Genomic DNA, 12808 nt, shown 5'->3' with positions numbered 1-12808 from the left:
AAGAGGATCTTAATCAGCTGGAGTATTTGAGAATAGAGAGGTTTTTCCAACTCGGACAATGCCTGGTAAGCCCTTTCGTACAGAGATTTTGCTCCTGTTGCCTTTCTAAATAAATCAATTTAAGCTCTGGATAATCTTTGACCATTTCAGAAACTAAGCCGGTCTTGAAAATTCGTGCAAGTTCTTTACACTTTGGCTAATCAGAATTCAGGCTACTTTCAAATCGTTCGGTCGGTTCAGAGATAACTTTATCTATGAACTGATTGTAAAGTATTTTATAATGCAGTTGAGTGTCTGCAGTAGCTGCCATCGAGCCTCCATCGAACTGTGATCAAACATCAATAAAAGAAAAACAACAGCAATTCGAGATGCTTGCAAACAACTAAATCGAAGTAGGCCTACAACTTCATAACAAATAATTTGTTCTAAGTTATTTGGGGGATGCTGCCAAAATATTGGGGGGGATATATCCTCCTCCCCCCTCCCTACTTCGGCACCACTGATTGACATTTGTAACGATGGATGTTTTAAGCTTATGCATAAGCAGATGCCTCTCGACGAGCTCAGGATAAAAATTCAAAATGAATATCCTTGCGCTTGAAAGAAAGCTTGTGCTTTTGGTTCAGTTTTCCACGTCATACCTATGTGAGAGTGGATTTTCGGCATTATCGAACATAAAAACTAAGCAATGAGAACGACTGCTTATAGTCGAGGAAGAAATGCGGGTGGCTTTATCGAATGTGCCACCAGATACTAAGGGACTTTGTGCAAGAAGTCAACCCCAAATTTCATAGCCTACTGACTTTTGAACAAATAGACTACATTTATTTACGCGTGCTATACTGTAGTGTAGCCTACAACTCCTTCTATGTTATTTCATACAGTTATTTTTAATACAGAAACCTCATAAAATTGATCCAGTTTTGCCAGGGTGCCGCAAGGTCAAAAAGGTTGGGAACCACTGGTAGTCATTTTTAAAGCCAACTTTAACACAAGTCTCTTGTTATTTTATCATTGAAGAACTTTTGAAAAGTGCTGATGAAAATGTAAAAATATTTTGATGTGTGCCTATGATTATAGGCTAGAAGTAGCCTAATTTTATTTTTCAGTAGGAAAATGACGATTTTAATGTTTAAAACTAATCCTAAACTAATCAACGCATGTAATACGGTAGGATATGGGATTATGGAATATATAGATTAAACTTATAGGATATGGGATGTAATACGGTAGAAAATTTAGTTTCAATTTCATTAATTTGATCAAATACACAGTGGGAGACTGGGAGTGTTAAACAAAAAACAAACCAATTCATCAATCTTGTTAGTTTAAGTTTTGCTCAGGGATATCTATAACTACGGGATTGGAAACTCTGTGGAACTGAAAACCATTCTATACACCAGTAGGGTCACTTTTCTTTGTGTGCTGCTGTGATAAATAATCACGTAAATTGACCTCAAAGGGCAGCAAGTAGTAGGCTAAACGAACAATTAAAAGTGTAACAATCAATTCCCCTGCTGTAAATTGTAAGGTCTACGTTTGCCTGGTTTGTTGATTTGTTTGTATTCCATTAGTGCAGTCATGTTGTATTTTGTTTGCTGCTTAAAAAATTTCCAGAATGAGTATTGGTTTTAGTTCTGATGACATCGTAAACGGATTGGTTTCGTACTGGATTGGTCTGTGAACAAGCTCATGATACAATAGCATATTTCACTGATTGCTGAACACTCCTCATTTACTTTTGATCCGATTTGTAGTACGCAAAATGCTAAAGAACAACAGTAGGCTGTTTTTGGACTCGTTGCATTCATTCATTTTTTGGATTCATCGTTTTTTTTTTCTAGCAGCGTAAATGTACTTTTATACATCAATTACGTTTTAATGTGAGTGTAAATTTGTAATATTATTGTAAAATCGAACTTTGTATATCTTTTAGTGGGTATTTTATTTTGTTAATCTTTCTGTAATCGTAATAATGTGATGACCCTACTGATGTATAGCACTGGATAGAGTTTCCAATCCCGTAGTTATAGATATCCCTGGTTTTGCTCAAGAAAACGCAACTGCAGTTCAACAACTCCAGCTTACTTCATTTGCACAAATTATTTCTACTGACACGAAGTCTAATCGTAACACAACCAAAGTGCTTGCGGTAAAAAAGATTGACTTTAAAAACAAAACAAATATTTGATAAAAGTAACTTAAGGACGTATCTGCATCAAACTAGACAAACATCAATATTCTAAATTTAGGAAACATTTTCTGAAAAACTAAAACCTTGGCCAACCTTCAATTGTTTTCTCAATCAGTTGTTGAGTCTCTTTGTTCTTGCACTCATCGAGAGGTTTTCGTCCACATTGACCATCTCATCTAGCCATGAACGTGGTTTCGCATTTGTTGCTTGGCATGGATTCTGTCGCTGGATCAAACGCTGTACAAACCATCGAACATTCTTGCTGGACGCCCCCAATGCACAATATATGAGCCAAAGCTAAAACAAAGTATTTCAAAAACATGTTCATTTTCAGGCGTTGAAGTGATTCTTCAAGTTTCAATAGCAATTTAATTATATAGGCCTTCTGGTAGACAAACGATTGTTAAAATGGTCTACAGTATTTGGTCGATTGCGGACAAACAAGTTGTTGGAAATCCATGGTAGAAACTGAATATGCGTCATTCATGTCGTATCCAAGACAAACGCTTGACACACATCAATGATCTTTATGACGGCAACAGCGGTTAGAAGACTGTGGTTAGTCAAAATATTTGTGCAACGAAGATCATACTAAGAAGACCCCAGATGAACCAAATTTATTTGTTGATTTTTTTGTTGTAATCTTATCACAAGAACGTTTAGCTTTGATAAAAATTAGTAGTGTTGTTACTTCGCAAAGTAAACAGAACAGTATCAACGTGACCACCGTTATGCTTGTCGTATTTTTAATACAAAAATAGTCGGCTCACTTATACCAATAAAATCGAAAAATGGACCTGATAGTGATACCAAAACTTTGAGGACCGTTAATCTAAAACGTCATAACCAGGGATTACCACTTTTTTTCTAATATTTTTCGGTAATCTCTTAATTCATCCAGGGACAACACTACAGGCGAGTTTTAAAATCATCAGTAGATTAAACGGGTAAAATTTGGTCATGCACTCTTCAAAGACCGGGAAAAATGCAATATGTAGAAACAAAGAACTTTGCTCACTTAAAACTCAACTAAATCATAGTAACAAACGTTCTTCAGTGAATGAATAACTGTTGGGGGTGACATAATCTTTGTAGCTTTCCACAAAGCTTAAAGCATATTCTGACTATGCGTCTCACTATAACGTGACTATGTACGCATAAGTTTTGCTTGTATATGTAACCGTGTGTGTTTTGTGACTTGTGTTGTGTTTATGAATATGGGCCTGTCTCTTTAGTGCCTGATGCAAATAAAAAAAAAAAATATATATATATATATATATATATAAAGTTGTTATTTTGACCATCCTTCTTTATGTATGTGAGGCCTTGACTCCTTACAGGAGACACAAAAAGCAAGTTAATCACTGCTTCAGAAAACTCCTCAGGACTCGATGATAGAACAACGTTTCAGACACAGAAGTTTTCAGTAGAGCAAACATGACCAACACTTTCACCATCATAAGGAAGGCGCAAATTAGATGGGCAAGTCACGCCCACAGGATGCCAAACCATCGCATTCTAAAATAGCTGATGTACGGAAAACTTACAAACCACAGACGCCAAGTAGGCTATAGGTGGTTAAAAGAAACGCTTCAAAGACCTTTGAAAGCAACCATAAAAAATTCTATAGACGTGATTCTTGGGAAAACTTAGCCACAGAACGACCAACATGGGGCAGTCTTATTTCTGAAGGCGCAGAATCAGTCGAAATACAATGTACGCTATCTGCTGTCAAAAAACGGGAACAGCGCAAGATCTGGGCTTTGAACAAGAACTCTAGTCAACCATCCGTCACGGGTTAATCCTATGGCAGATGCTTCACCGTACAGACAGGCGTGGACGTCGCTATAATAGCATCTGGAAGCCAAAATCTAGGCCTCATCTTGCACGGCAAATAGAATTGCCATATTGGCAGTTTTAACGCTAAACTTTAGAAATTTATACGATTGTTAATGGGTTTGGCAGGCTACTTTGACTTTGGCATTTTGATATACTTTTAGAATTTTTTTTTTTTTTTTTTTTTTCAGCATTGTAAATAGTTTAAAAAAGTCTGTTTTATCAATGCGCAGTTCGCATGCATTGATTCTCATGCATTTTAGTTTGTTAGAAGAAAATTTTAAGAACTGTTTCAATGCTGAACAGAATTCTACAATTTAAGCCTATTCTTGGATATTACAACCTTTCATTTATGATAGATTTAGACTACTAGCCTACAAAACGAAGATTTTACTGATCTCCAGTCAGACTTTGGATTGATAGGATTAAGTTATTTAAAGACTTTGGGTTCACTTGTTACATGTGCCAGAATGTAGAAGCAAAACTGAAAAGGCAATTTTAGTGCTTCTTCAAAAGCCAACAACGTCTTTATGCGTACCTAAATATTTTTTTTATTAGTGTGAAATCAAATCTCGAAAAAGATATACAACCCTACACACAGTGGCGTACGCAGGATTTTCTCAAGGGGGGGGGGCCATTGAGAGTAGCGTAACCAGGAATTTTGAAAGGGGGGGTTTTACGGCCGGCGGGCGAAGCCCGACGGCGTTTTCGCCTTAAACGACACCCAGTGGCGGGGGGTCTGGGGGGCCTCCCCAGAAAATTTTGAAAAATTACTTCGAATTTGGTGCATTCTGAGAGCATTTTCAACAAAAATGTGGGTATGAATATTCCTGTAAAATGGTGCTGTCAGGTGGCATAGCAAAAGGATAAGATCATGTTTTCTTCGGCATTTTTCGGAAATAAAGCTAGACGTTTTCATGATATCCCAGTATGGTTTTAGTTTAGACTTTATCCATTTCTTTCTCACTATAATAGGCTTACAGAACACTATGCTACATTGGCATACCTGGGGTGGGGTAGGTGGATTGGGCCATGTATTTCGTATTGGCTTAGTCTATATTGTTAATTGCTGCTTTGACAGAGCAATGCAAAACATATTAAATGGCTTAATCTACGTCGTTAACTACTAAAACATTTTAAAGGGGGGGGGGGGCATGGCCCAATGCCCCCCCCCTGCGTACGCTAGTGCCCACACATACAGTAGATGAGCGATGCGACTGAAAGGGAAAGCATTCCTCGGTTTGAGTTCTGTTGATAAAATGCAACAACAACAAAGTAATTAAATATAATATTCTCAACTTTATTTGTGTGTTTTATATAGTGTATAATAGGCTCTTTGCAAGATGATTTTCATATTGCGATTCACCTCGGTTTACCTTTTAAATAAATAGGGTGCATGAGTTTGCCACAACATTTTTAAGGGTGCGTCTTAACAAAAAAAAGTTGAAGAGCACTGATTTCGATTAGCCTACAGCACTGCACTACAATATCTCAGTACAGAAATCGTCATTTGAGTTTTTCACTTTTTTAGTTTCACAACCTGATTCGTTGTGCTATTGCTCAGGTGTAAGGGAGAGTGGGGTTAGTTGGAAGGCGGGGTTAGTTGAAAAATGATCATATTTTTAACTCTCAATAACTTGTTTAAATATTTACTGCCAACATGTGAAGTAGTTTATAAAAACACATAATCCATGTTAGTTTCGATTTGTTGAGTCAAGGTATACCTGTTTGGCTGACAATTTTGTATTTTCTTTCTTTCGAAGTAAAATTTTTGGCCTATTAAAAAACATCTTATGCGTCGATATCGTTAAAGATAGGCAGACGTTTTTTGGTGTGTGTCAGCTGTAGGTGTTCTACAACACTAAGGCACAAACAAATTTTAGCCCAATGCACCATGCTTGAATATTTTAGGAAAATAGTTTGTCATATGCTAATTGGGCTAGTTGGAAAATAGTGGATGGGGTTTGTTGGAAAATGTTTTGATAACGGTATGACTATGTAGCAGGCCCGCAACCAGCAAGTATTTTGGGGGGGGGCATTTAATTTTTATCAAAGAACAAACATTAAAATGATGCATTGTGACATTTAAGATGATGCATTGATGCATTAAAATGATGCATTGTGACATTTTTATAAGTTATGTCCACGACCATTGTTAAGGGACAAGAGTGCGTGGCACTTCCATGTTACGGTTCAGTGGTCATAACTTATGTCAATCACGTTTTTGTTTAGTACAGCATTAAAGGAAACTAGCCTTTGTAACCGTTTCTCATTTAGCTATGACTACCCAAGGAAGAAAATTACGATAATACAGTAGGCTAATGTGTTCAGTCGATTACAAATAAAATACAATATCTGTAGGCTACGAACTGCATTGGCACGACTGGAGTCATAAATTAATCAATAACATATATTTACATCAACATAAACAAACAGATAATATGACTAAACTCAACACGGTAATTACAAATTACAATCCTGAAACATTTTGTTGGCTCAACACGTTTTTATGTTTGTAGGCCCAAAGAAGTTGACTTTGCAAATGCAAAATGACATTTTAATTTAGAGCATAATGTCTAACTTTCTACTTGATTTGGCAAGTTCGTTTAACACCAATTCCGCGCTTGGATTTTGAGTAGGCCTACAATGGATTTGCATGAGAGCTAGTCCAGAAAGCCTGTCGTGCCCCATAGTGCTTCTAAGGTAACTTTTCAAGCGTCGTAGACAGCTAAATGTTCTTTCTGCAGAAGCAGTTGTGACTGGAAGTTTAGCTAAAATTATCAAGAGTTTGTAAATGTTTGGATAAAACTCTTTTTGGTATTCTATTGCTGAGACCGCATCAATTGCTCTTGCTGGCCTTTCACCTTCAAGAATTCGTTCCCACTTAATTTTCCACCTGGCAAGTTCATCTATCATGGCTTTGCAGTCAATGTCTCCTTTGTAAAATTGTACTGTACTGTCAATGTCACTATACCTCGTTAAAGCGACATTTCTAGGGGGGGGGGGCGAAAGGGGCCATGGCCCCCCCCAAATTTTCAAAGTTTGGATTCCGAAGTTGAGCCCTTTGTTGAAAATATAATAAAATTTGTAGAAACTTATAACGTTTTCCAAGTCATCTGGCTATTAACACCCCAAGGACTTGTTTTAGACACACAGAAAGACACCAATAAATTTTGCAAATCGTAAATCGGGCAAAATTGACGCGATTTACGTTTCTTTTAACTAATTTGTGGAAGCAATTTCAGAATCGCTTACTCTGTTATGTTTTTGTAAAGTTTTTGAGTTTTTGTGTAGCTGAGTTCTTGGTGTTTTCTAATTTTAGCCGCAGGTTTTGCCCTTTCGTGTGTAAGAGCTACCTTTAATAAGTTAATAGCTGTTTATCTGCTAACTTAATAAATTTCATACAAATATTACCCTAAAAGTGATTCCAGAAAGCGATATAATCCATTATTTGAGTGTAATTTTGCAAAAAATTTTCGGGGGAGCATGCCCCCGGACCCTCCTAGAATACGCGTGCCTTCGGCACGCTCTTACACCCCACCAGTTTTATTGCTTTCCTTGCTCAACCCACCAGGATACGCCACTGCACATCAGGTGGCGATGGCTTAAATCAAACACTTTGTCGTTTTCTTCAATTCATCAAATGTTTGGCCCACCCCAAAATTTTTTTTCTGGCTACGCCTATGTGCATAGAACGCTTAAAAAATTTTCAAAAATTTCGGGGGGGGCAAATGCCCCCAATGCCCCCCCCTGGTTGCGGGCTTGCTATGTAGTATGATACGAGTATATCGTCGTGGTATGATAATAAGTAGTATAAGCTCCAATGTACTTGTTTTAAGCAGACACACATTGTGAAATTTTAATTTGAATAACTTGGAAATCGTTATATATAGGCTACGGCATCACAAGTTTTAACAATGCGTTTATTAAAAAATGTTTTTACGATGATTAGGTGTAGAATTCATTGCATTTTGATTTTAAAGCAGGTAAACACATTTGCTTACAACCCCATGAAAATGTTTGTTGGTTGAAAAAAGAGTATCCAGCTCATTAGTGGGCATTAAACTGACGTTTTTCAACTAACTCCAGGCATGGGCTTAGTTGAAAAATCAATTGTATGTTTGTTTATTTTAAATTTTCATGAAAAGCTGAATTGACTCAATACTTATTTTTGGTTGTATGATAGAGGACACCATAGATCATAATTTAAGCCGCTTCAAGTTGTCAGGTTATGCACCAATTGTTTTAAATTTCACTTAAAAAAAAAACTTTGCGACTAGCCCCACTCTCCCCTAGTTGATATTTTTAATGAATTTGAAATACTATAGATTACAACCCTTCAAAATGGCGGTTCAGTATTGACAGTTTAGTGAAAAGTCTAACAGCCATATTGCACCAGAATAGCAACGAGTTTCCAGCAATTCCTGAAGGTAACTCTGATCACATGAAAAAAGTATAAGACAATGGTAAACCGTTGTTAGACAAGATCAAATAGTCGATCCAAAGTTTTAATCTGTGTGAAGATTTCATGGTGTTAGCTTTCTTACTTGAGTCAATGAGGAGGGTATATGAAGTAGGCTATTCATGGTTTCTCTACCTATGGATTAGCAGAGCTGATGGTTAGCATTCCATAAGAAAGCAATGACTGCTCGACACCTGCCCATTGCCCAAACATCTAGACCGCGTCGCCGCCACTGCCCAAGGGTGGTAAAAGGCAGAGCCCCTCGACTCCTGAAGTGGCGAAGAAGATTCAAACGAAGAAGAAAGCAGCAGTGGCCATTCACAGAAGAATCTCCTGTGGTGCACATAATGTTATTCGGCAACCTTTACTTTAGAGAGAAAATATTTTGTTGCCAGCACTCGACAAAAAGCTGCAGCTGCTAAACCAGTTCGTAAAGTCATTTTAAAATCAAACAGACCACATTTTAAGTATGTGAAAGCAATGTTTCTAAAACTGTCGAAAGTAAAAGTGAGATGTGGCGTATTCAAAAGACCACAGGTTGGACAAATGCTTAGAATTAGATCCAATGCATTAGAAGTCTTAATGTCTGCTTTAGATAGAAACGCTTGGCAATCATTTAGCAATATTCTGCACAGTTATCTCAGCAGACATAAAGCAGATAACTATGAAGATCTAATGGAAAATTGACTACAACTATTCTGCAAGCTTGAAAGCAGGATGTCACTAAAAATGAATTACTTGCTATCTCATTTAGATTGTTTCAGGCAAAATTTAGCAGATGTAAGCGAGGAGCATGGCAAGCATTTTTATAAAGACATTCGAGTGATGGAAAAGAAATATGGGAGGCCATGATGGCTGATGCAGTCAATGTCTGGACCTTGATTGGGAATGACAAACACAAAGAAGAAATTCCGTTATCTCCACTTTTACTCTACTGTGATTTGTAGCTAACTGTGTTATTGAAAACCTGCGCTGTCAGCTGAATTTATATTTCTTTGCGAGCTACATGTGTTGCTATGCTGATTTTTCAGAGTTGCTTTTAAATAAACTGCCATGTAAAATTGCTTTGTCACCAATAACCATTGTAATTATTCTAATATACACATTGCATTGCAGATATTATACAAATAGCAATTTTGAAAAATAGTAAATAGCTGATTACGGCTGACGCTATATAAAACCTAACGTCATTTTCGGGCTCAGCACACCAAAATACATAAAAAATAGTAATAACCATGGCCACCTGGAGATGCGGCCTGATTTGTCACATTTTGCAGATTTTGATTACAGCTACTACTAATGCTTGACTGACATTTTTTGAGATGTTTTTACTTTTTGCGGTTTCCTAATGACAAAAAACTTTTTTGTTGCCTTGGGGAAGCAGTAGCAAATGAGAAAAAGTAAGTTGAAAAACGCAAAATCAGACTGTTATTGAAAATTAATAGTCTGACTAAAATTTACAAAATCAAATTTTCTTTGTTTTTCAACATGTGAGCGTGTTAAAACCTATTGTGTCATCTGGGGAAAAGAATAAAGAAAGCGTAAAAATCTAACTTTTAGAAAAATTTATTTAAACGTTCGCCCAAAGTTGGAAAAACCTGGAAATTTCTGCAAAATGTGACAAATCAGGCCGTATCTTTAGGTGGCCATGGGATAACAACAAAAATTTGTTGCCTAGTGTAGCCTAACTGTAGGTTTCCAAAAATAGCCTACTTGAAACTAAGAAAAGATATGTGAGTGATGTGTTTGAAGTCTTTCTGCGCCTAAATGCAAATATTAAGATCGAGAAGCAATAAATGGAAGTTTCGCTTCCAAAAAATGTTAAAACATTACATATTATGAATAATAAATAGAAAAATAAATATTACAAACAAGAAATAGAAACATCTGTTTGTTATCTGATGAAATTTTCTTGCATTTGGTGACACCAATGGTATACTACGATACTTTATTGTCTATTTTATTAATTTCTGTTGTAATCGGAAGGTAAATAATGTTTTGTTCGTGACTGATTAACTAAGGTCTGAACAAACTAAAGCCATTCCCCTAACAAAGCTATCAGCCTACATAAGCCATTGTCGCTAGCCTTAAGTACAATAGGCTAAACGCAGTGTCATTGAGTCATTGATTAAATATTATTAGTTTGCGTTAAAAGTACATAGCAATCTTTGTCATTTTTTGTTAATAAATCAGATAGTATAATAGCTACTGCAGCCTAACTGTTGAAATGTGATAAATGCATTGCATAGCCAAGCCCATGTTTGCTCAAAGATTTAGGTAACATACTATTGTATATCAACCACAAGTATCATGATTCATGATCATATGCATCTCAAATGTATTAGCTTCTAATAACAGTTAGTCATTGTTGCCAAACGGAGTCATTCTCAGTTATAGATTTTGTAAGGTAATTATACCAGCTTAAAAATACGTGAAATATACGTGCAGGCTATATGTGAAAAAGACTTCTAGAATCAACTAGACTTACAATTTGTTGATTGGTTAGCGCGTCACTTCTGGAACGAAGAAACTTCAAGATCAAGCGGCGCTGGTTCGACTCTCGGGGTGTGCGCTTGAGCAACGCACGTTAAGGACTGCTCTCCATTCAGCGGCATCTAATGGATGGAATAGTTCCCTGGCAACAAGACTTCAACAATCGGAAACTTCACTCTGTCAATCTCGGTGACCGGGCCTGCGTCAGTGATCCGAAGCCTCTACAAGTATGCGAAACTGCCAGGATTAAGCTCTTCAAGAAGCTTTCCCAGTCCGAGGATGAAGATTCAAGCAATCAATCAATCACTTTCCTTAGTTTACAGTAGTAGCCTAAGCTAAATTCAACACTTGACCACGTAATTATGTCAGAGTGAAATTCCTTCACAGCACTGAGGTTACTTGGATAACCAAAACGTTCTACAAGACATAAACAGAGTGTATTTTCCTAAATTTTGATGCATCTCATCCCACGTCTAAGTTAAAACATCCTGCGTAACCCAAGCCGTAGATCTTGAGTCATATAGGGCAAAGAATTTGACAAGCAGGCTCTTCATAGAAAACGGCTGTGAAGCAGAATGTCTTTCTGCAGTAGTTTTTACGAAAAACATTGTTCTTAGCGTAACATAAGTAGGCTATATAAAGCATGGAAGAGGGTGGACATCACAATGAAGAAAGTAGATCCATATCGCCAGGTGAAGTTTTTGGATGGTCTTTGGTGCATATCTTTTTATTGACGTAATTTGTTTATTTTATAAGTTAGCAAACAAAACATACCAAAACATTTTTGTTTCCAACCGTCTTTATCTCAAACTAACTAGAACATATTGTTTATTTGCATAATAATGCGGACTGGAAAATTTAAATAGTAATAGGCCTACTACTAATCTTCTCGCAAGAAATTTACCACATCTAACAAAATATTTGCCGATTCACCTCTTTATTTGACAGAACCAAAATGAACAGTAATAATTCTTGTAAATTTTGTTGTCAGCATTGAATATTCTAGTCCAACAAGGAGAATTTTTTAATGGTGACTGCAAGAATAATCTACTGTACTTTAAATGTTACTTATTGCAATTTTTGTTTTAAGCTGCAGACTGGACGGCATGGTACTACGACAGTTTATCAAAGGACAGTTTATCGAACGACAGTTTATCGAAACGACAGTTTATCGAACGACAGTTTATCGAAAGACAGTTTATCGAAACGACAGTTTATCGAACGACAATTTATCGAACGACAGTTTATCGAAACGACAGTTAATCGAACGACAGTTTATCGAACGACAATTTATCGAAGGACAGTTAATCGAAAACCTAACCCCTAACCTAAACCTAACCCTAACCACTAACCCCTAACCCCTAACCACTAACCACTAACCCTAACCCTAACCCTAACCCCTAACCCCTAACCCTAAACCCTAACCACTAACTCCTAACCACTAACCACTAACTAGTAACCCTAACCTCTAACCCCAACCCCTAGTACCTAACCCTTAACCCCTAACCCCTGAGTATTCCATTGCATATGTGCTTCGTCGTTCGATAAACTGTCGTTTCGATAAACAGTCGTTCGATGAACTGTCGTTTCGATAAGCAGTCGTTTCGATGAACTGTCGTTTCGATGAATTGTCGTTCGATGAACTGTCTTTCGATAAACTGTCGCTCGATAAATTGTCTTTCGATAAATTGTCGCGTCACGGGACGGCATCATAATGTCTAGCCTTCATAAAGCAATTGTTGCAAACATTCAATTTTGATTTGAGATGTATCATCTTGTCAGTTGAGCCTGAACCTAAGATTCTTTTTTCATTCCTGCTTCAT

Source organism: Aplidium turbinatum, chromosome 1 (genome assembly GCF_918807975.1).
Source record: "Aplidium turbinatum chromosome 1, kaAplTurb1.1, whole genome shotgun sequence".
NCBI classification, from domain to species: Eukaryota; Metazoa; Chordata; class Ascidiacea; order Aplousobranchia; family Polyclinidae; genus Aplidium; species Aplidium turbinatum.
This window is presented reverse-complemented; position numbering follows the sequence as displayed.